Raw genomic sequence first — 25,290 nt, forward strand, 5'->3', positions numbered from 1 at the left:
TCACAGTCATCAGGAGGTCTTCATATGACCCAGAGCATTGGGTGATGATGTTGTGGACCTCTTCATTATTGATGTGGTCAAAGTAGGAGATGCTCAGGATTTTACAGAAGAATCTCATCTCTACTACCTGTATTTCCCATTCAAGTTCTGCTGTAAGGGTCCATGTCTTGCATGCATACAGAAAAATGAAGATGACCAATGCATACAGCAGTTTCATTTTGGATTCCAGGAAGATGTTCTTATTCCTCCAAACTGGCTTTAGCTTTGCCACTGCTGCTGTTGTTTGCACAGTTCTTGCCAGAATTTCTGCCTTTGATCCTTCATCAGTAGTGATTACCCCCAAATACTTGAACTGTTTCACTGTCTCCAGCTCTTGTCCACTGACAGTGATAGGTGAGCTGATCCTGTCACGTTTGTTTGTCATCGGCTTGGTTTTCTCTGCACTGATTTCCATGCCGTATTTTGCGGAGGTTTCATCTAATCATTTCACAAGGTTAGCAAGTTCATCTTTGCTGCCTGCCAGACCGTCAATGTCATCAGCGAACTGAAGATTTGAGATTGTTTGCCCCAAAATGCTGACTGTGCATATGTGAACTTCTAGGGTCTCAGTCATTATGCCCTCCAAGTAGATGTTGAGCAGTGTGGGTGAAAGAAGGCAGCCTTGCTGAACTCCAACAGTGGGGCAAAACCACTCTCCTATTGTGCCCTTGATGAGAACTGTATGCTGGCCTTGGCATACAGTTGTTTAATGGCAAGAATAAATTTATGACCAACATTGTACTCCTTCATGGTTGCCCAGAGAGCTTCATGCCATTCTCTGTCAAATGCCTTCTTGAAGTCAAAAAGACGTGGTAGATGTCATGCTGGTGTTGTAAGTACTTCTCACATAGAACATGAAGGTTGAAAATCTGTTCTGTGGTACTTCTTCCAGCACAAAAGCAAGTCTGTTCTTCAGCGATGTTATTCTCTGCTTGTGTCTTCAGTCTGTTCAATATGACTTTCAATATCACTTTGCTGGAATGGCTGATTAAGCTTATGGTCTGGTAATTTTGACACAATTGCAGGTTGCCTTTCTTTGGCAGAGTGATGTTTAGTGACTGAGTCCACGTGGAGGGCCACTCATGAGTCTGCCAAATCTTGTTGCAGATCTTGGTGAGTACATCTACTACTATTTCTCCTCTGAATTTCATCTATTCAGTTGGGATGTTGTCAATACCTGTAGCCTTTCCTTTCTTGAGTCATTTCACAGCTGTCTCTACTTCTTTGTGCAGTATTGGAAAGTCATCCTCCGCTGTTGAATCTGGCCTGTCTAGGACACTAGGATCTCCCTTTGTCTGGTGGTTGTATAGATCAGAGCAGTAGTTTGTCCACCTATTGATGATGTCCATTTCTTTTGTAAGACAGTTCCCTATTATGTCTTGAATTGTGTTATCTTTGGTCCATATTTCCTTTGTCAGATCTTTTACAACCTGGAAAACTCATTTGCTATTTTTATTATTAATACACTTCTCAATTTTAGAGCATTGTTTTTCAATCCATATCTCTTTGGCCTCCATCAATCCTTTCTTGATCTTTTTGCCAATCGCTCTGTATTTATCATCCGTACTTGTCTCTACTGAGTTCTCTTCTAATGTCACACATTTGCAGTACTTCATTTGTGACCCGTGGTTTTATCATCTTATGGTATTTCCCAAGGATGTCCATTGCTGTCTCATTCATTACAGCATTAAAATTGTTGGTCATTGTTTCTACATCTTCCTCTAGAGCAAGCAGTGAGGCAAATTTTCTGCTGATCATTGCTTGGAATGACTCTGCAATTTTTCAGTCTTGGAGTCTTTCTAAATCAAACTTGGTTCTGGTGAACTTTGGCCTGATGATTGTCCTTAGCCACAGCCAAAAGTTTAGCATCACAAGGTCATGATCACTTTCAATATCCGCACCAGGGAAGCTCCTTGTTTTAGATCTGTTATTCCCAGAACAAAATCGGGTTTGCACCACGATGTAGTCGATCTGACTGTGATGCAGATCATCAGGTTCATGCCATGTTGATTGTCTGGATGCTTTATGTGCTCTTAATGATTTGCAAGAACCAGATTGGTATAGGTGACAAACTCCAAAAGTCTCAATCCTCTCTCATTACTGCATTACAGAAAGGGCCACAATAATCTCACCAATCTGCCTGTGTGTCAGTACCCACTTTAGCATTCTCATCTCCCTGTACAATCACAATATCTTTCTTGTGTACCTTATCAATGGTGTTTTCAAGCTGATTGTAAAAATCTTCAATTTGCTCATCCTCATAATCTGTTGTGGGGGCATAGACTAGTACCACTGTGATATTAAACGGTACTGCCTTTAGACAGAGAGAAATAAGCCTGCTGGATATTGGGTGGCATCCTAATACTGAATTCTTGATATCTTTATGCACAAGAAATCCTACGCTGTTGACATGTTTGTCCTTTCTACTGTATTAGAGTACATGCCCTTCTTCTGTTAGTGCCTCTCCAAAGTTCTTCCATCTGACCTCAGAGATTCCTAGGAGGTGCCAGGTGCATTGTTCCATTTTGTACATGAGTTCTTTCAACCTCCCTATTTGTCTCAATGTCCTTACATTCCACGTGGCTATGGTGATGTTATCCCTGCCAGGGATCCTCTTTGTTGGGGTTACACCAGGAGTATACTTGTCGTGTCTGCCCTGGTGGAAGATGTATGGCATGGTCATTATTAACCCGGGCTGTGACCAATCTGGTATGGACGTGATTGACTTGCTCATCATATGGTGTGTCTTGGGCAAATTTCTAACCTGGCAGAGCCCATTCCACTCCAAGCAGCCCCCTTTTATTCACCTCTTATGACATGCAGGAGGAGCAGGGGAATATTCTTGACAACTTTTTCTTCCAGAGATTAGTTTGGCTAAAAACTGTGAATTCTCTTTGAAGGTATCAGTGACCCCTTTGGTTTTCTATGAACATTCCTGCAAATAAGTGAATTATGGTTCATAAGTATGTCCATAGATTGAGGGAGTGTCACAAATAATTGTGTGAATGTACTTTTGCATGAGTATTCATATTATGAGTGCTTTCATAGCTGTCTTGAAAGCTATTTGTAGATTTGGAAGTCAATCATTGAGTAGAAATTAAACTGTAGATGGAACTCAGCCCTCATACAGAGTGTCGACCACTTAGTCCTTCAGTATAGGACTTGGATGAGATTCAAGAAGTGCATAGCTCTTACCCAGGGATAAGCTCACCCATGTAACTTAGATGACCAGTCCCTTATGGAAAAGGCCAATTCAATATAATAGGGCTAAAACCAATAGAGTTTAATCGAAATTACTCTTCAAGCCTATAGAATTTAATAGAAGATGATACTGTTGGCCCTGATGGCCAGAGTGGTTTGCCACTGTTCAGGGCCTTACAGGGTTGTTTCTGTTAAGATGAGAAATTGATGATACAAGTCAGGTATTTCTTTAGTACATTTTACAATGAATGAGCCAAGTCCTGTTCCCTGAACACAGTAGCAACAAACAGCAGCAGGCAGTTTCCCTGCTGAGACATCCCTAAGTCTCTCTCTCCACTGAATTCTATGACCAAGAAACTTTCAGCTTCCTGTGAGGATCAGGTGGACAATTCTTGACAACTTCTTCCCCAGGCTTTCTGCCTCCAACTCCACAGGTTACAAACAAATATGCTTGTCCTCTTTGCACTTGCAACCAGAAAAATCCTTCAGTCCACACGTCTTAGCTCCGACTTGCTATGCAGCCTAGTCCTTGTCAGTAGCCTTTATTGTTAATGACATGAAGGGACTTTCCTTGCTCAGAATTCCCCAAGCCTGCCTCTCCCCATGACATCGGTGCCCAAGAAGCTTTGTCTTTCTGCTTCTGCTCGGAGTCATGGTCACCATGGCGTCTCCTACTGTCTGCTGACTTTCTCCTGGATTTTTTGTCTCTAACCCCAGACTGTGAACCTAAACTCCTAGCCCCTTCCCCTGCAATCAGGGAGCCCTTATTCATCTATCTTGGTTAGTGTTTGCTTAGGCCTTGACATACAGCTCATTGCATTGGCCAGTAGCCTTTTTTTGTTTCCAGCTATCCCATTATACGAAGGGACTTGATCGCTCCTACTAATTAGCCTGGCAAGAGGGTGGTCAGCAAATCCATAGGCTTTAGCCAGGTCTGTGATTGTCTTTGGATCAAATTGTTTCTTAAGGGCAGCTGTGAATGACTTCCAACATAACAATATTGTTTTCCTAGGGTGTTTTGATAACAGAGATATACTTTTCCATTTAATTCTATAGGATGCTCCAGAAAAGTCTATAGAAAATGTCTGATCGCATTCTGTAATGCTTTTCCATGTGAATTCAAATAGCAAATTATGAACAGCAAATAGTTCACAAGCATTCTATAGGCTGAAATAATGCCTAAATCATTAGTTGCATAATTATGAATAATGATTCATGGGCAATTCACAGACAAGAAAAGGGGCAACATTTGCTGTAGATAGTTCTCCCAATTTTAGTCATTTCTGGCCTGGATAGGCTTTAAATTAGTGACCTAGTAGGGTAGTTAGTCTATAATCCATTACAAATCTCCGGAGCCATCCTGTCCTCCTCCTCATAAAAAATTCTTAGTTTACCATGCATATTTCCTGATTGGTTGTGCTGCTGCAAGGATTTGCTGAAAGTTGATAATGGCATTTAAGTTTATTTTAAATAGATCTACTTCTTCATCCCTTAAAGGCACCAAAGCATTATTTATTTTTATGTAATATAATTTTTATGGTGTCGCTTAATCTTTATTAGTGTTTTTAACTTCACTGCAGACAATTCTGAGCACATAATTAGCTTGTGCTGCCTGCCGTTTCTTATTCCAACTGATGATTAGAAATTGTACCTATTTCAAAAATGTTTTCAGCTCAAGTTAAAATTCTCACTCACCAACTAATATGTGACTGGATAACTTTTTAATGCTTCCAATAGATGCCTTTGAGCAAACTAACAGTATTAATAAGTAGGATAGATAAAGAAAACAATCAACCCCCCACTGAGATGGCAACAAAAAAGCAATCAAAACATTTGCCAGTGCTCTGAAATATGAGACATGCAGTACAAAGTCACGGTACAGTAAAACTGTGAAGCAATCAGATCAACTCAATTGCTTCACAAGACTTCTTTTGTAATCTGTGCATTTATATAAAGACCAAATATTCTCCACAGATATGAAACTCTTGGTCTGTGATGAGACATGAAGTGGAATAGTGAGGCCAGAATAGATGGCCTCTCCTCTGTAGACAGTATGGGAGTGGGGCCTAGGATAGAGAGAGGCACCCTTATACCTCAGCTGCTCCACCTGGAGATGGAGAGTGGAAACCCCAGTGGGAAAAAAAGGAATGAAGGAGTTGAAAAGCACCCTCATGAACTTGTGCTGGTAGATGTGGAATCTACTCTTGCTGCTGAACTCTGTCTCAGGTCATCTTGTTTCTGTTTTGAAAAGCATCTGAAAAAATATTTTTCATTATAATAGGAGATATACTTATCTCCTAGAACTGGAAGGGACCTTGAAAGGTCATTGAGTCCAGGCCTCTGTGTTCATTGGCAGGACCAAGTACTGATTTTTGCCCCAGATCCCTAAGTGGCCCTCTTAAGGATTGAACTCACAACTCTGGGTTTAACAGGTCAATGCTCAAACCACTGACCTATCCCTCCCCCCAAATATTTCTAAATATGTGTTAAGATTAACCTCACGTATCATCTCTCTCCCATTTCTTTTCCCCTTATTTTGTATTGGTCCCTCTTGTTTGCTTTTATTGGATTGAATTTTAAGTGGACCATTTATAGGAGTTCAACTGTGGTATTTTAAATTGTTTTTGATATTTACAGAACCATAAGAGAAAGAGAGAGAGGGGAGTGTGCTCCCTAACAAATAAAATAGCTGTTGTAGTTTTATTCATTCCTTCATGAGGTCAAAAATGTCTCATACAAAACTTGGCTGGATTTATTTCCAGGATTGAACCTCAAAGCGATGTTATTTATTTGTATAATATTAGTGCCTCGGAGCTAACTTTGCCCATTGTTATAGGTACTGTACAAATGCTTGGTCTCTCAAAGTGCTACAATTCTATTATTTTGTGATTAACAATCATATAGACAAGACAGACATGAAGTAGAGAATAGGAATGTAACATACAAACAATGATGATCTGCAAAGGTCATGTTAGTCCCAACAATTTTGGGGGATGGAGGTTTGATATATTTTGGGGTGGAGTGTGGCTAGGTGGAAATTAGCTAGATGAAAAGACAAAAGAAGGGAGATTGAACATTAAAGGGATGGTGCAAAGGGGAGAAGGCTGAGGAGAAGAGGAAGGGGAGGGAAGAGAGGAGCCTAGAGGACAGGTGCAGTGTGGCTGAGTTCAAAAGGCTGTGACGGAACAGTGAGAGGGGATTGGAGAAAACAAACAGTGCATGGAGAGGATGTTCACAGACAAAACGGTAGAAGGCATCCTGATGACATAATGACTATCTCACTGCTCCTGCTGGCTATTGTCTCTGGCTGCTGGGCTAAGTGATTTGGATGGCATTGAAGTTTAGCTTTAAAGCAACAAAGGTCTTGTGTGGAACTGTTTTGTACCCTGTCCTGCCTCCTTCCTTACTCCCTCATCCTGTGGGCTACCTACACAAGGAGTTATGCCTGTTTCAAAACTTTAGGATCAGTCCCTTTGTGAATCACAGTTATACATGCATCAGTTCTTTTTACCCAGCAATGCTGGGAGTGCTACCTGAGAATAATAATTTTCATTTTCCGGCATCCTGACCCCGTGAAAAACTTTTAACAACAGTGTGCATTCGGCAAAGCACCTCAGGATGCTCTGACAGAAATGAAGGCCTGAGAAAATGAAGATGGCTGAGGTGTATTATAGCTGTGCTATTTTTCTCTGTGTTCTAGTTCAATTTTTTCTTTTATACGTCCTGTACACTTGTAGATTAGATTTAAATCCACATTAAACAGGCTACATTACACCTACAGCTTTATAAAAAGGAGGATAGTGTCCCTTATTTGTTCACTCCCTTGGTTGAGTCTGTTTTCATGTCAAAACACAGGGGCCAACACAACCTTTTCTATTAATCTGGCAGAGCCTTTTAGCCCAAATGGTGGATAGTCCACTGGAAAGTTCATTGAGTTCATACATTTTTAACTTCATATTCATTTTTTTGGCCAATTCTTTGAAGACTTTCTTTAAACTAGTGTGACAAAATCTGATCATTCCTGTTGCGTAATATAGTCTGATATTTTAGAAATAAATGCAAATTATTTTTTTTCTAGTCCTCCTGCATGCAAAAAGCAACCTTCATATTGCAACATGATGCACAATTTTCTTGTTGAATCCGTCTTCTGCAACAGATAGTCTGAGCCAGTAATGTAAAGGAGAGAGTCTCCACAAACTTCCCCAATTCATCCCTAAGAGGCTGCTTGCTTAAAAGACATGACTAAGGCCCTGCTTGAATTGCAGGATGATTGTCATAAAATTGCAGCTGAGTTGCAGACAAGTCATGGACAATTGTGGAAAAGTACTAATGGACCCTATTATTTGCAGTAACAAAGTCTATTATTACTTTACCTGATTTTCCATTGTCAACCACCCAGGGCTGTTCAAATTGCAGTGGAAGCCTAATATCGCAGAATCCACAATTTTCACAATATCGCAAGTTAAGTAGGGCCTTATGTATGGTGATTTAAATGCTTGCATGCTTGACCATTTCATTTCTGATTTTTATGTCAGAAGTAGTAATCTAAGGTAAAATTCTCTTCACTTCACCGCATATGGCCCGAATAAGTGTGAAGTGTTGGGAGACAAATTTCACCCCCGACTCAGAGGAAGGGTATTGGGGTGCTGTGTAGCTTTCTTTGCAGCTGCTACTCCAGTCTATGGGCTGTCATAGCAGATGTAGCCCCCAACTTGCTGGGTGTGTGTGGCAGAATTGGGATCACTTAATATGTACATGTGGAACCTAACCCAGGACCGTTTTTGTGCTGTCCTCATATTGATCTTCTGCTTCCACCCACATATGGAAAGCCTTTCCATTGAGTGGATGGAATGCACAGACATCTCTGTGTGGCAGCTCAGCAGGTCACCTATAGGCTTTACACTTACAAGGGGGCCAGTGGTGGCCCTCTGCACTAGTTATCGATTTTATTAGATATACCTATTGTTTCCTAAGAGAGTATTTATTTGTGTGGAAGTTCTCTAGCAAAAGAGACGTATGTTTTGCATGGGCAAATAATCAAATATCCCATACAATATTCTTTCAGTTTTTCAGATAACTGTCAACATTCTGCCTTCTTCTTAATAAGGGAAGAACACAAGTGGTGCTTATAACAGTATTGAGTAATGAGTGTTAGATTAGTGCAGTGTGTCTGGTGAGGTTTGGTAGGTTTTCCATCCAGGCAAGTAACAAGCAATAGCACATGTAGTTAAGCCAACCTCTTCACATCTAATATCGATATTGGGTATTTGTGGAAAATTAAGTAGAATGAAGAATGAAAGAAACATGCTTACCACTGCCTCTCCACCACCACCTGCAGAAATTCTGAATAGTAAGCAGGAACAGGCCTTTGCATAAAGAAAACCCTCTCTGCTTTCTTTCAGCTTTACCTGGTTTCCACTGTCAGTTTGGTGATTTCCCCTACCCTAAGACTTTGGCAATTGGCAATGATGTGATTACTTGGATGGCTCTCCCATGGCAACATTAGTACCACTTGCTCCCAGAACAAAAACCAAATGTCTTTGAGGTTCAAAGAGCTTTCATGGAAGTACTAAAAATCTCACAAGTCAGCCAGTTTCTGTATGAGATTCAGAACAGTTTTGCAAACCCCACTGGTTCAGATATTTGCACAGCATCTGATAAGAACATATGCTAATCCTAAACTCTAACACTTTTGAAAGAACTCTTGTCACCACATTTGATAGCACCTGTCTGTATGTCTTTATTGTATTTTAGGCCCTAATCATTAGAATAGCTATGCATTGATGTTGACCAGTGGAAATAAGTTAGAAAAGTTAAGTGAAAGAAAGACACAGAATGCAAAGCATTTCTTGTTGCCAATGTGATCATTTTTATTCTGTTTGAGTCTTGGAAGCTTTGGAGGTATGACAGGAATGCACTGCTCGTAGACACTCAGTACAAAGACAAAGCCATGTTAGAAAAGATGAAAATGGGACAAATTTAGCTACAAAAGAATGCATCTAAGATATAAACAGGGAATTTTCCATTTGAGTGAGTGACTAGTCAAAAGGGCATCACCCCAGCCTAGCCACAATGGCATACCTCCTCAATGTTGCAAAAGAAGAAAAATATTTAATGCTTATTTCTGCTGTCAGAGAAACATCTCTGATTACTTAGGGTAAGGTCAAAGATAAGAGAATGCAAGACAGATATTCTCTCTCTTAGGTAGAGTCAAGTTGAGTGAAAGGAGAAAATCAACCCAGATGCCTGCAGCAGTCATGGGTCAGAGCATGTAATCACTTTCTCAAAGCTTAGGCAAACCACAGTTATAAACAAATGTACCTTCAAATTTTTTCTATGGCTCTAATGTCTCCAGAAGCCCTAGCTGGAAAGTTGGTTGTCTTGATGCATGGTCTGTTGAATGAGACTCGTGGTTCTTGGCAATGTGATGCAATTACTCTTTCTCACAGATATGATCATAGTGAATGGAAATTCGCTCAGGGGCTTCCAAAGCTAAACTTGTTGGAGGAGGGAAGGTTACTTGCCAAATACAAGAACCAGCCCTGGAGATTAGTGATCAGGGGGGAACCACACAAACAAGAGAATGATGGCAATTTGTATGACACTTTCATGAGAAAACCTGATTCTGAACCAAATTTGAATTTGATTTCAACCCCAGAATTCCTGCAGATTAAGCAAGTGTGAAAGTAGAATGAATTATATTGTGAAAATAGAAAGGATTAAAGAAATGCTGTCTGTACCTTTAAGAAAAACTGTTGGAATGCTGCAATCCAGGTGTCAGGAATACAGACATTCACATAGAACAACTGCACCATTTAAGGGCAATTGGTGAAGTATTAGCCTCAGGCCATGTCTACATCTAAAGTTTTGCAGCGCTGGTTGTTACAGCTGTATTAGTACAGCTGTATAGGGCCAGCGCTGCAGAGTGGCCACACTTACAGCAACCAGCGCTGCAAGTGGTGTTAGATGTGGCCACACTGCAGCGCTGTTGGGCGGCTTCAAGGGGGGTTCCGGGAACGCGAGAGCAAACCGGGAAAGGAGACCCGCTTCGCCGCGGTTTGCTCTCTCGTTCCCGGAGCCACCCAGCAAACCGCAGGGAAGGAGACCTGCTTGCTCTGGGCTCCGGGAACGAGAGAGCAAACCGGGAAAGGAGACCCGCTTCGCCGCGGTTTGCTCTCGCGTTCCCGGAGCCACCCAGCAAACCGCAGGGAAGGAGACCTGCTTGCTCTGGGCTCCGGGACCGAGAGAGCAAACCGGGAAAGGAGACCCGCATCGCCGCGGTTTGCTCTCGCGTTCCCGGAGCCACCCAGCAAACCGCAGGGAAGGAGACCTGCTTGCTCTGGGCTCCGGGAACGAGAGAGCAAACCGGGAAAGGAGACCCGCTTCGCCGCGGTTTGCTCTCGCGTTCCCGGAGCCACCCAGCAAACCGCAGGGAAGGAGACCTGCTTGCTCTGGGCTCCGGGAACGAGAGAGCAAACCGGGAAAGGAGACCCGCTTCGCCGCAGTTTGCTCTCGCGTTCCCGGAGCCACCCAGCAAACCGCAGGGAAGGAGACCTGCTTGCTCTGGGCTCCGGGAACGAGAGAGCAAACCGGGAAAGGAGACCCGCTTCGCCGCGGTTTGCTCTCTCGTTCCCGGAGCCACCCAGCAAACCGCAGGGAAGGAGACCTGCTTGCTCTGGGCTCCGGGAACGAGAGAGCAAACCGGGAAAGGAGACCAGCTTGATTACCAGAGGCTTCCTCCTTCCACGGAGGTCAAGAAAAGCGCTGGTAAGTGTCTACATTGGATTACCAGCGCTGGATCACCAGCGCTGGATCCTCTACACCCGAGACAAAACGGGAGTACGGCCAGCGCTGCAAACAGGGAGTTGCAGCGCTGGTGGTGCCCTGCAGATGTGTACACCTTCAAAGTTGCAGCGCTGTAACTCCCTCACCAGCGCTGCAACTTTCTGATGTAGACAAGCCCTCAGATCCATAAAGAGTTAGTAAGGAAGTAGGATATGCATGCTGTGCCCCAGGTGAATTTTACAGTTTTGCTTTCTTTGTTCCTTTGTCTGATTCCCGCTCTTTTATCTGTATAAATAAGACTGTTTTGGCCTTGCATGGCCGCTCACATATTCTGAATGTTATTGGCAGAGCGCTGTGCTAATAAAACAGAGTGGTCTGACAAATTGTGAGTCCTGATTCTAACTTTGACACAAGGTTCACAAAACTTTCAGAAAACATGGGTTGTGTGTTGAAATTCTAGCCTACAGGGACCAAATTTCAAGCAAACCTGAGTTGTTATATTTGAAACAGAGTTTATGCAAGACTCACCGGGTAGGTCTACACTGTATTTAAACACCCAAGTCTGACCCATGGCAGCTGACTCAGGCTCGCGGGGCTCAGGCTACGGGGTTGTAAATTGTGGTGTAGACGTTTGGGCTTGGTCTGCTTCCCACGCTCCAACTCCCTCCTGCCTCATGGCAGCCCAGAGCCCAGGCTCCAGAACAAGCCTGGACATCTATACTGCAATTTTTTAGCCCCACAACTTGAGCCCAAGTCAGCTGACACAGACCAGTTTTGGGTAGTTAATTGCAGTGTAGATTTACCCAATGATTTCACATGGCTTTGACCATAAATCAGGCTAAATATGAGTATTAAATTTAAGCAGACTTCCACTTTGAGGGGGATGTGAATTCATGTATATTGAAAGCAGGAAAGGATTTTCAAGACACCCCCCTTCCTTGCCTTCTCCCAGCCTATGAAAGGGAATTGCTGACTTTGCCACAGTTCGGGTAATGGTAATCATGGCAACTGGGAATAATTCAACTCTTAACATCATCCAAAATGGAGCTTTGCATGAAAATCTCTGTTGTAAATAATTTGCTGTATGTTGAAGGAGACATATAGTGTGTACCCACTACACTAATATGTATACATACTGTATATATATCTGCATTGTACATATATGTATATTTCTAAGGCCAGCTTTAAGCACAAGAAAGAAAAGTGACTATTTTTGAGGGACCTGGATTAATTTCAGCAACATACAGGTTGATCTTCTCTGGCATCAGGATAGAAGGCGAAGGCATATCAGGTATGACCAACAAATCCCTTCATTAAGGATACAGGAGAGAATAGCATAAAAGATCTGCACCAGTGGTGGGACAAGAGGAGGAGACCTCACACTTTTTGTGGGCCCTGTGGTATCCTTGACAACGTGCAGCTTGATCCCTTTACACAGGTCCCCACAGGGGATAATGTTATGACATGAGGCACAAAGACAAAGGCTGGGTAAATATTAACCACCCAAGAAGTGCAATAATAATCCCTTATGAATATAGTGAAGTGCCTCTGTGCTGTTATGAAATGGAAATCATATCAATAGATAGAGGCAGAGCCATGTGTTTACTAGGTGCTGTCACTAAGGACACAAGAGCCAGATAGTATGCTTCAGTTGCACCTGAACTTCTACAGCGTATTCACAAGGAGTGTTTATAAAAGTAGTAATTAAAGATGTGTTAAGCTAAATGATCAAATAAGGAATTCTTTGGGTAAGGAGCTTTAGTGCCCTGGGTGTGACTTCAAAATCCTACCAAAGAAGGAGCCAATCATTTGAGTAAGGAGGCATGTCTTCTGGGCTACTAGCATATTTCAGCCATCTTACCCTCAACAGCACAAAACTGAAGACATCTTGACGTACACAGGCATTTCGCTGAGTGGAAAACTAGAGACAGATTACATCCACACAGTTGAAAAGGCTATACAGCCAATAGAACTTTGTAAATAGTGTTCCTTATGCAACAGGTATTCTTTGGCATATTTTGTTTCCTACCCAACATGCTATGCTTATTGCACATATCTATAAATAATAAGTATATAAAAGATACGTTCACTGGTTTTTAAACAAAAAAAAAAGTGTTGGCTTTTCAATTCTGGCGCTCTTCATAGTCCTGCCTATGAGAAAGAATGTACTTGATAAGGCAACTTTTAGACTGGTTCAACTCTACTTGCTGCTGAGTTTTATGGAATGGTGAGAAATTGAATCGTTTGGAAGATTGTTCTTTACAAATAATAAAATCCTCAACAACTGGACTTTTGATTGCTTGGTCTGCTGAGTTTTGGATTTGTAAAAGAATTTTTTCTGCTGAGAGGATGGAAAGTTCAGATAAATTATTGCTTCAATACAAAAAGGATAGATTTCGATTTTTAAAAGCTCTTTCGAAGGCAGCAGTAAGTACTAGTCAGAACAATGATTTTACTGGCTAGCTCAGCAAGCATTCATGAATGCTGCTGTTGATGGTTGGGACTAGTGTAATTTAGGGTTTCAAAATGATTTCCATTCTAAAGCCTCAACCTGGCATCAGGATGTGTTTGCACAGACTCCTGCACCTGTGGTTAGTCAAATTGATTTCAACCAGGTCCTAAATAGGTATGTAGGTAAAATACAGGCTGTCAGTGGGAATCTATATGGGCACAGGTGTCCATGTTGGTATGGCTACATGCAGGACTGAGGCCTGATTATATTAATATATACTTAACTAAAGCTGGGAAAATAGTGACAAAAATTCTGGGATCCGTTTGTCAAACGCTAAAAAGATTTGGCATTTGAAAGCATGTTAATCCTTTTAATATTTTTTTCTTTCCACAAATGCTCACATGAGTGAGGTTTTGTTTGCATGGCTCCGTAGGGGAAAGATAGCATTTTTCATGTGTTCTCTTTTGTGCAGGAGCGCTCCTGTGGCCACAGTAAGGGAGATTTGGAGAGTGATTAGGGTGGTTTCTGCATTGAGTATGAGAGGAGGTAAAAACATAAAGTGAGAGATGTTCTTTAAAAATAAATTGATAAATTAAGCAACACGGTTTGATTGTGAGTGAGAGAGAAGAGGAGGTTAGCATATGTGTTTCAGGGGAAAGAAACTAGAGACCAGTAAATACAACACAGAAATAGGACAGTAATCTTGCAACTTCTGGCCAGATGCTTAAGCAATTGAGCAAAGTAAAAGAAGTAGGATATGTGGCTGTGCCCTTTGCAAATAGAACTGTGAATGCACATGTAAACACTACCTCTTTGGGTGAATGTCACAAGTTAAAATGAAACAAAGGCTGCTGTGAACAGCCACTAAGCCTTGCTTCCAACTGTTTGCCTTTCTGGTCTTGAGGGCTATCACTTGCAGCAGTGGTCCCCAACCTTTCTGTTGCAATTGCATATTCATGACATGTTCCCTGAAGAGTGTGGCGGGTGCCAGACAACCAGCTGCCGAGAACAGAAATGCTTCTCGGCAGCATTTCTGCAGCTGCTTGTCCGGCGGCAGCGCTCCTCAGTGGCGGGTTGTCTGGCGGAAGTGCTCCTTTCTCAGTAGGAGGGTGTACATAAATGCCCTGGCGGGTGCCCATGACCACCACATTGGGGACCACTGACTTGGGGGATTTGCACAAAGCTTTGTATAGAGGATAGTGCGGAGCTGAAGTGCCCTTGGTGAAGCATGGCTGCTCCATTAGGATGGTACTGATTGAGCTCCCTGGTGTGCTGACCCCACAAAGTACCATGAGGTAGGGGGCCTGGCTCCACCTGTTCTCTGCTTTATTTTGGGCTATTTGCTTGCAGTGAGAAGAAAAAGATGAGCCGTCCCGGCTTGCAGGGACTGCAAAAGTGATTGGCACAAGGGGAAAAGAGGCTTCAGGCCCCTCTTGTGTGAACTTTCATGCAGGGACGGATCTCCATCTGGCTCTTAGGAAGGAATATTGAAATTTGGAGGTCCACATATTCAGCCAGAATATAACGTTGTCTTGTGCATAAGAAAACAGGTTCACATTACCTAGTTTCACTACTCTCCTACTACCTCTCCTGGCTATGAAACTTCCAGCATTATGCCAGGTAAAGCAGGCATCTGTTCTTTTCAATCATCTTATAATTTTAGGTTTGGGTTGTCTTGTTTTTCATAAAAATTTCACTTGCCATGAGGAAATGGCATTATCAATAATTGCAGCTACTCATCCAATTTAGCACACACTAATGCAAGAGGTGACTCTATCAGCCTTAGTGTCATGACAAATTGCAACAGAGATCTGCAGGCACATTCCTTACATCGGAAAAGTGGTCAGGCTGGTTTCTAGCATTAGTGGCAACAACTGAATAGACTAGGAGGGGATTAACTTGTGCAATGTATGACTTGGCAAGTTCAATGTTCAATATGAATGTTTCTCTTCTTTGTGTAATGCCTTTTATGTGTAAAATATTGGAAGCTTCTTTTGCAGTTGTGTTAAAAAAACCTTTAACTCAAGGTTTCTAAGAATACTAAAAATTAAATGATAATGCAATTTGGTAAGGTGGATTACATGGCTATAATGACTCATTTTTTGGTCATTTGAGTCAATCCTCTGGGATTGTATCTCCTGAACCTGGTGAGGTGTATAATAATATGAACATGGCTTGTATGGCGATGTGTTTCATGTATTACATTTTGGGCATGATTTTCAGAGGTGCTGAACAGCCCCAGCTCCACTTGAAATAACTGGGAGCTACAGAGCACCCCAGAAAATAAGCATCTTAAAGTTGGATTTTCAACACAGTACTGACCTAATTCTGTTCCCAGTGAAGTCAAGGTTAAAACCCCCATGACCTAAGCAGAAGTTTAGTTATCCTAACAATGCATGCTTTGGAAAATCTCACTCTCCTTGCTCTGCTGTTTTAAATAGTTATGTAGTGTCTTTACAGCAGTGCACTGTTAAAGATCTCCCATGTTCCATCCTAGTTCTGGGTGAAATAATTAGAGATCACCTAAACTGTCACATCTGGATCCTGATTTTGGACTCTGCATAGTTCTGTGGTTTTTGAATCAGGCTGTTGGTCTGGTGCGTTCTGTACATTCAGATCTGGATCCAGATTCAGATTTACAAACTCCCCCTAACCCTACTCCAAAATTCACATCTGGGAGGATTGGTTTGAATCCTTTGCTAGAAATGATCTCTATTCTAGATCTCTTATTTACCCTCACTCACAGGAGGATAGGTAAAGTTTTGAGATGAAAAGCAATTTATAAGCCCAAAGCATATAGCTATCTACATATTATGCATTGCATCTAGCTATTTACCAACATAAATGTGAACAAGGACTTAATGTTGCAAAACTCCATGAAACATTTTAAGCTTACCATTGTGTAATAGTGCCTCAGTCTCCTGGTCAGAGGGAGGCCACTCAGGTTCGTCCTGCCGGGTCAGGGCCAGAGTCTGTCCAACCGGCAAGAGCCTCTCAATAAGGTAGCATGATTGACAGTCCCTACCAGGCTTTAGCCTGGGCTTAAGTAGCTCAAGTAGGCAGTCCTGAAACACAGTCTATCAGGGCTGGCTTTGGCCTGGGCGGAGCTCAGGCAGTCAGCAAACACACTCTCTAAAGGTGAGTGGTAAGGGAGCTCCTGTCTTGGGCTAGAGCCTCCTTGCACCGTATAGGGGGTCAGCCAGCCGGGGTGGGGTGGCAGGGGAACACAGAATTGGATGTCCCTGCGTCAGTGGGGATCCAGCTGCAACATTCCGACTGAACCACGCTGGGCTCTGCAGCCGGCTGCTCTGTGGTTGCCCCTAGGCTACTTCCTGCCTCCCCAGGGTTTGGAACCTTCTGCCTCCAGGCATCTTCCGGCTCTTTGGGGTAAACTGCAGCAGGTACTTTGGGCCAGTTGTCGTCCACGTCTGGGGATCGGGAACAGCCAGGCGCAGGTTCCTTTTGGGGCCTCTGGAGAACCGGCTGAGCACCCTCCTCTGGAGCAGGCTCTCCCCCAGCTGAGCTGCAGGGCCAGCCTTTTATACGTCCGGCTCCACCCTGGTCCTTCCAGTGAGGGGGGCGGGTGATCTAGGCCCCACCCACCAAAAGGCATGTAATGATGCCTTGGTCTCCTGCTCGGACAGAGGCCATTCAGCCTCACCACACCTTGCCATTTACAGAGCTACCTCCTTATTTGTCCCACAGACCTCCCACTCCCCAAAATGTGACTTAAAAGCTTTTATTTATCTACAGAATTCCGATGTAATCATAGGCAATGCTCACACTAGTGAAAATTAAAAGGCTAAATAAACTGTCGCATCAGCTTAACTTTAACATAGAGTTGTTGGGTTTTTTACTTCTATCCTTTCAGTATATTGAACTTGACACAGGAAAATCGTGACACAAAGATTACTTAATGCTCATAGAATTTAGAAAAGGAGAAAGACCTATTAAAATCATCCAGACCATTCTCCTCAAGGCCAGTGCAAGATTGTTCCCTACACTACATTTTATGCTGTTTTGTCCAGTCTAATTTTAAAAATCTCGAATGATAAAGCTCCTAACACATCCCTTGGGAGATTATTTCACAAGCTAACATGCTTCACTGTGAAGAAAGCAACATTACATGGGTGTTGTGAGGATAGGCTATATCCTCATTTTATAGCTATTGTAGTATTACAATTCCCATTGAATGGATGGGGAAATCGAGGCACAGGTTAAGTGAACTAACGAAATTACCACAGGTCATATCATGGTAACATTAAATGCTGGCAAATAGCAACTGTAAAGATTTTAAATGGCAACCACTGCACCTTATAGTATAGTACTTAATAGATAGTAAGATTACTATAATACTATTGACTATGTTAAGATTAGAGTAAGAGTATGGGGGAATATCCTATTAATGAGGCAACAGGCAAAACTGAAAAAACCTTGATGATCATTGCCTCATGGTAGGTAAGGATAGTAGTACAGTAATATTGCTTTAATATATGGTAACAATCTATTACTTTACAGTAGTCTCTCTTACAGTGGTACTGCATTAAATAGTGGAAATAAATTATATTTTGTGGTTCTGATTTTTTAAATGAGCTTGTAACTAGGTGTGTCATCCTTAAAATCATTCCCTGATATTGATTATGTTGGTTGGATCCTTCAGCTTGAAGGAGTGAATATAACAAAGAGCAAGAGACTTTATTAGATTAAAAAACTACACTAGGAAAGAGATGCTAAGCAACCCTAATTTGTTTTGGATAACTGACAATCTGCAGAGTCGTGTAGCACCCAGAACAGAATGACCCTGCCTCAACTCTGCAACACCTGGCAGTTAAGCCAATTAAGGATGTTCAGAATAAGATATAAAATGTACTTCTAATGTACACCTTTAAATGCAATTAATCTCTTTAAAACAAACAGGATCAGCACGTATTTTGTTAAATGGGCACAATCGATCAGCAGACAATTTTGTTTCTTCTCCCTATCACTGTTACTTGTAAGGTCCAAGTAAAAGAATAAATATGCAGTGGAGAAATGATTTTGTTTCCTCCCAGGTGACTTGTTTTTGGAAATGCTCAGGCACCATGTGATTTGCTGCACCATTTATCTGCTCCACTAATCATCTAATGCGTCTGCTGTCCTTGTTACCTACTCTAAAATGCAACGTATGGCGTGTGGGGTAGCTCAGGAATCATCAAAACAGTGCAACTGAGAACAGAATGAAGCAGCAGATTGAGCAGATCATGTCATAACATTTCTTCCCAGATCTGGACCTTAGCGTCCAAAATATGGGTGTTAGTATGAAAACCTCCAAGGTTAGTTACCAGCTTGGACCTGGTAATTGCTGCCACCAGCTAGGAATTATACAGTGCCTAGCTCATTGTGGTCTCCCCAAAACCTTCCCTGGGGGACCCCCAGACTCAGATGCCTTGAGTCTTACAACAAAGGGAAATAACCCCCTCCCCTTGTTTCCTTGTTACTTCCTCCCAGGCTCCTCTCCCTGGACGACCCTAGGAGATTCCCTGCTTCCAGTCCTGGAAACACAAGTACCAAGAGATCTAATCTCTCTTCTCCCTCACCCAGAGGGTATGCAAAGTCAGGCTTAGTAAATCTAAGAGATTTTCCCCCTGACTTCTTCCTCCCACTAATCCCCTGGTGAGCTGCAGACTCAATTCCCTGGAGTGCCCACTAAAGAAAAACTCCAACAGGTCTTAAAAAGAAAGCTTTATATAAAAAAGAAAGAAAAAGACATTAAAAATAGTCTCTGTATTACGGTGACAATATACAGGGTCCATTGCTTAAAATAAAAAATGAATAAACAGCCTTATCCAAAAAGAATACAATTTAAAACATTCCAGCAACTACACACATGTAAATACAAAAGAAAACAATATAAACCTATGGTCTTACTATCCTTGTACTTACAACTTGGAAACAGAAGATTAGAAAGCCAGGAGATAGAAAGATCACTCTCAGAGACGAGAAAAGGAACAGACCAAGAACAAAGGACTTACACCCAAAACTTCCCTCCACCCAGATTTGAAAAAGTCTTGTTTCCTGATTGGTCCTCTGGTCAGGTGTTTGGTTCCCTGTGTTAACCCTTTACAGGTAAAAGAATATTAACCCTTAACTATCTGTTTATGACAGATCACTACTACCAACAAAAAGAGATAGAGATAAATGAAGTGGCAGCTCCCGGTTCCTAGACTCCATAGGCAACACTTGCAAATGCCATGGGACTTTGAGTCCAATACTCATGAATGAGTAGCTGGTACCTCAGGTAAGCTCAAAGGTAAGAAAATTCATTTAACATACCTATTTGTGCAGAACAGAATTGGTATCCATGGTTTGCAACCGTAGACGCTTTCTGTGCACGAGTAAGTGCTGAGAAAGGGCAAAGGGAAGAGAATGCGGTGAAAAGAGTGGAACAGGCACACAGGAAGTAAAATGAAGCATGGTGAAGGAAAACATTCCAGCACTTTTTTCTGAGATATGGTGTAGGCAGCATAGTCTATGTACTGGGCTAATGGCACCTGCTCAGAAAGATGAGAAAATAAAACCAGTTAACACCAGCTGTGGATTTGGCCCTGACCAAATCTCTTTGTAGTAGCAATACCAGACATTTCTCATTTGTTTTCTCTTCGCTACACTGGGAAAATGCAGTAAAAATAATGTTCACCCCTTCTGACACGGGTGATTTAAAACAGCTGATAAGCAATTCTATTCAAAATGGTGGCAAAATGGGCTTGCCTCCAGAGCCTAGTCTGCACAATACCCCCCATTCAGCCTGTTCAGTGAAGAAATTTCCCTCAGTGTAGACAAGGCCCTCATGAAACCATCTTAGGAATACCTGGTATTGCTGCTGTAGACATGTTTCCTTTTCCTGCCCTGGAATGAAAGAAGACAGCATGGTTCTCTCGACATCTCTTGACGTGCTAGAGCCAAAGAGGTTAAATAATCTCAGCTCACCAGTGCTACTTTTCTTCAGAATACCTAATCAAAATTCAGTACAGCACAGTGGGAGATCACTTCCTTAACCAGCGTGTTTTAGCGCAGAATGCTGTTCAACTTTGTCTTGCTCTCTTGGTCATGGTGCTCATTTCCAAAATCGTTGACCACTTGCAAACAAACAAACAAAAACAAAATAAAAGCCCAACAGGGTGCTCCTGCAAACAGCACAGGAGGAGTATTATTTTTTTTTTTTTTAGTTTTTTGTTAACAAGGAAGCATTTAAAAGACTCAGCTGGAGATGTAGCGACACACATTTTCTAAGGATGTCTCCCTCCCACTCCCATCCAGCCTGCTGTGCGTTTGGAATCTAGTCAGCTTTCCTCTGCAGCTCAATGGAAAAGGGCAAGTACCTGAAAAGCAGAACAGAGTCATTTCTATGCTAAAGGACAGGAGAGGTCTAGCCAGGGTGACATCGGGCGCATTCTAATTTAAAGCAACAGTCTGTTTTGAGACTATAGCAGGAGTGCTCCTTGTCTGATGGCCCTGTGAAGGCTGGGAGAAGTTTTAGGGCTCTACAATGTCTTTAAAGTACAGCCCGACTAGTCGCAGAGAAACTTTCTTCTCCATGAAGCTCTGGCCAAAGGGGGAGCAAAGCCACTTCTATACCCCTTTATGGAGTGCAGCAAACTTCTCCCCATGTGTGCTGGTCTGACTCTGCAAGACAGACACGAGTCACAGCAGAATCTTCTTTCTGCCCTGCCCCCTTTGGAGTGCTGTGTAATCATAGGAGGTTATGGAGGGAGCATCTCCCTTTCCTGCCGCAAGCACAGGGACTGCACTTGCACTTGTCCATTCTGCAGCTCACTCACTTTACACAGTGCACCTGTGTAAAGGCCAAGCACAATCTAGCCCTGAATTAAATTAATCTGCTGATCTCCTGTGTTTGCATCTAAGGTAAACAATGTGACTCACCAGAAAACCCAGATGTGTAAACCTATGATGGACGAAACCAATGCTGCAAAAAGTTTCCTCTGTTCTTCAGATAATATTGGATTGATGTTTGGACCAAAGGGTTGGGTTGGTCCCTATTTTGCCAGAGCCCTATCTCTAGCTGTGACCTTTTCTTATTTGTTGTATATTGGAAGCATAGATAATAGCTTTGTTTTTTCCCCATCCAAGTTTCCAAGTTACGACTCCTCTGTGCACATTTATGGAAGAAATTTTCTGGCCACACAATGAAATTGGATACATGCTCCTAAAGTACCTCCAATCTGCCACTCAGTTACATGTAAATGCTGCTTCTATGCAAGCCTTGCATTCAGGAGCCTTAGAGTTTCACGGTCTGATGTGCAGTGATCAATTGGATGTATCGCTCAAATGAGGCTCACCCAAGTACCTTGTTGTGCCTGTATCCCCTGATGCTTCACATCATGGAATGGCTCTGACATGCTCCATACATTTCATGGTGGGAATCGGTAAGGTCTCTTGCCAGGAAACCTTAACTACACAAAAATGTTGGGAGCCAACACTTTATTCAGCCCACAGGGCCACACAAAATATTATGCCTTCTATTTTAACAAGTAGTGAGTTAATTATTTCATACAATGCTTACTCCTCTCCCCTTGGCCCCAAAAATGTTCCATTAGGACCTTGTACGCTATGGATGTAATTCTTCATTCATTCTGTATCTTTCTATCTTGTTTTTCATGGGTTGTTTTATTATTGTATCTCTGAGTGATATATAGTTCAACAAAGCATTTAAATTGGAAAAAATACAGACTTCTTGGCATATTCAGCTTTTCGAGATTATATATCTATTGATCTATCCACACAGCCTCATAACTAGATATGAATAAGTGACCAAAATCCAAATATCAACCTCTGAGAATAGCCTAGATGGGTAGTTCCATTCCAAATAAAAGGACGTTTCACCTCCCAGCCTCAGCATACACGGATGGAAGCGTTGTCTCAAAATCTAATTCCAGCTTTGAACCTCTGCCAGTGATCAGACCAGCAGCCTTCCTGATCTGATCAGTCCAGCCTGCCAGCTACAGATGGGCCTCTATCACCTCTTGTCAGACTGTGCATTATTAACATTGTCAGCCCCAATATCCAATTAAAAGAATTCCTTTGGGGCAAAACAGAGTGGGACACAATGTGTCTATGATACTTCCTTCCCATCTGTATATGTGATTGTTTGGCATCAGGGAGGTGGACCTTGCCTCCCCACTCACCTGTGAGAGAGCAAATAAATAGCATGGGCCACTCAGGACCTGATGTAAACTCAGTGAAGCCAATGGGAGAATCAGGTAATCAAAACAGAGCAGCAGCTTTCTGAGTGTTACTTCTTTTTGCTTGAAAACTTATCCTCTAACAAATAAAACACAGTCAGTTTTTAATTTCTTGCCAATCTCGTGTTCATTGCTTTAACATCCTATTTCCTACCCAGGACTGGTGCATTTCCCCTCCCTTTTTCTCCAGTAAATGGATACCCCCACGCCCAGATTCTCCTCCTAAGTGTTTAAAAGTGTGAAGCCCAGATAAAAGAAATCAACCAGATAGTATTAAAGTCGCTTGTGCTTTCCTTCAGTTCCCATTCTAAAGAGGATTTTGAATGCAGCTGAATAGGAGATGCCATTAATATAAATGCCTTGGAGCACAAAATCATCTGGTCTTATTGGGAGCAAACATCAACAAAAAAGGAAACAATGCAGATGCAATATCACTTTGCACATAACTGTATCCTCACGCTTTGAAATACATGAATTTCTGAATAATGTTCACAATCTCTGGCAAAAATTGAAAAAAGCTGCTATCCAGTTACCAACTGGCTACTTCTTTTTAGCATAGTTAAGAGCCAGTCTTACACAGCTGTTTTTTCCTGTTAGAGGCACATCCCTTCTCAAAAGAGGCAGGGGAAAAGGCCTCTTTATATAATTATTTTTAAAAAGTCAGCAAGGTGTTTGTAAAAGGAGCTGAACACTGGAGACCATCGTATATTCACAGAAGGGGTATAGCATGGACAGAAGTAGCCCAGGATTCTCTACAGAGACCTATAATAGGGTTGCCAGCTGCCTGGTTTTTGACCAGAAAAACCCTCAGGTCCAGTTGAAAGGGGACCTGAGGGTGTCTGGTCAGAAGTACTAACTGGACACCAAAAGTCCAGTTACTGCCCCAGGGGCTCTGGAACAGAGGATCGCTGCCTGCAAATGCCACCACCAGCTGACCCCCTGCCAGTCTAGCCTGGGACATGTGGATGAGGAGGGGTCAGGGCAACTGGCAGAGCAGCGTGAGGGGGCGGTTGAAGTTAGAGGAGGAAGAGGCTTATAGGACATCCTGTGTCTCACCCTTTTCTTCTTCACCTTTTATTTCTTCCCTTTCTTCTCCAGCATCAGATCCCTCAAAATTTTAGTTTTCTAGCCCAGCTCTCACCATAAAAATCACATCAACCACTCATGATTCCTTCGTTTCACTTATGCTCTGAGTTGGGTGAGTGGAAAAAGTTCCAATATCTTTCTTCGCTTCTTCCTCATTCCGTAGAAAACAGATATCAGACCTAAATGGTATTTATATATGACTAAAAATAGCATCCAGCTAGGAAGGCTAGTATGCACTGCCCTTAATTGTTCTGGAAAGCCTTACATCGAAGAGCCCAAATTCAAAAACAAACACACAAAAGTTATTCCATTTCTCTGAGTTCAGATGCTACTGAACTCCTCTAAGAGCCTGATGGCCTTGTGGCATTTTTCAAGTCAAAGGTACAAACACAAACTTCAGGACAAAACATTTTCCTTCTTTTATTACTTTTTTAAGCCAAAAACTTTCATGTTATGGGATTTGGACAGATGTGCTGGGAATCCTTATTACTAGGGCTGTCAAGCGATTAAAAAATTAATCACAATTAATCGGGCAATTAAAAAATTAATTGTGATTAATTGCACAATTAATTGCACTGTTAAACAACAATATAATACCATTTATTGAAAATATTTTGGGATGTTTACTACATTTTCAAATATATTAATTTCAATTAAGATAATACAAAGTGTAGAGTGGTCACTTTATATTTATTTTTTATTACAAATATTTGTGCTGTAAAGCACAAAAACATTGTATTTTTCAATTTACCAAATACAAGTACTGTAGTGTAATCTCTTTATCATGAAAGTTGAACTTACAAATGTAGAATTATGTACAAAAAAACTGCATTCAAAAATAAAACAATGTAAAACTGTAGAGCCTATAAATCCACTCAGTCCTACTTCTTGGTCAGCCAATCATTCAGACAAAAAAGGTCGGTTACAATTTGCAGGAGCAAATGCTGCTTGCTTTTTGTTTACAATGTCACCTGAAAGTGAGAACAGGCATTTTCATGGCACTGTTGTAGCTGGTGTTGCAAGATATTTATGTGTCAGATGTGCTAAAGATTCATGTCCCTGCATGCATCAACCACCCATTCCAGGGGACATGAGTCCATGCAGATGATGGGTTCTGCTTGATAATAATCCAAAGCAGTGCGGGCTGATGCATGTTCATTTTCATCATCTGAGTCAGATGCTGCAAGCAGCAGGTTGATTTTCTTTTTTGATGGCTTGGGTTCTGCAGTTTCCGCATCAGAGTGTTGCTCTTTTAAGACATCTAAAAGCATTCTTCACCCCTTGTCCCCCTCAGATTTTGGACAGCACTTCAGATTTTTAAATCTTGGGTTGTGTGCTGTAGCTATTTTTAGAAATCTCACATTGGTACCTTCTTTGCGTTTTGTCAAATCTGCTGTGAAAGTGTTCTTAAAATGAACATGTGCTGGGACCAGGGCCGGCTCCAGCCATTTCGCAGCCCCAAGCATGGCGGCACGCCGCGGGGGCACT

Source organism: Gopherus flavomarginatus, chromosome 1, assembly GCF_025201925.1.
Source record: "Gopherus flavomarginatus isolate rGopFla2 chromosome 1, rGopFla2.mat.asm, whole genome shotgun sequence".
Lineage (NCBI taxonomy): Eukaryota > Metazoa > Chordata > Testudines > Testudinidae > Gopherus > Gopherus flavomarginatus.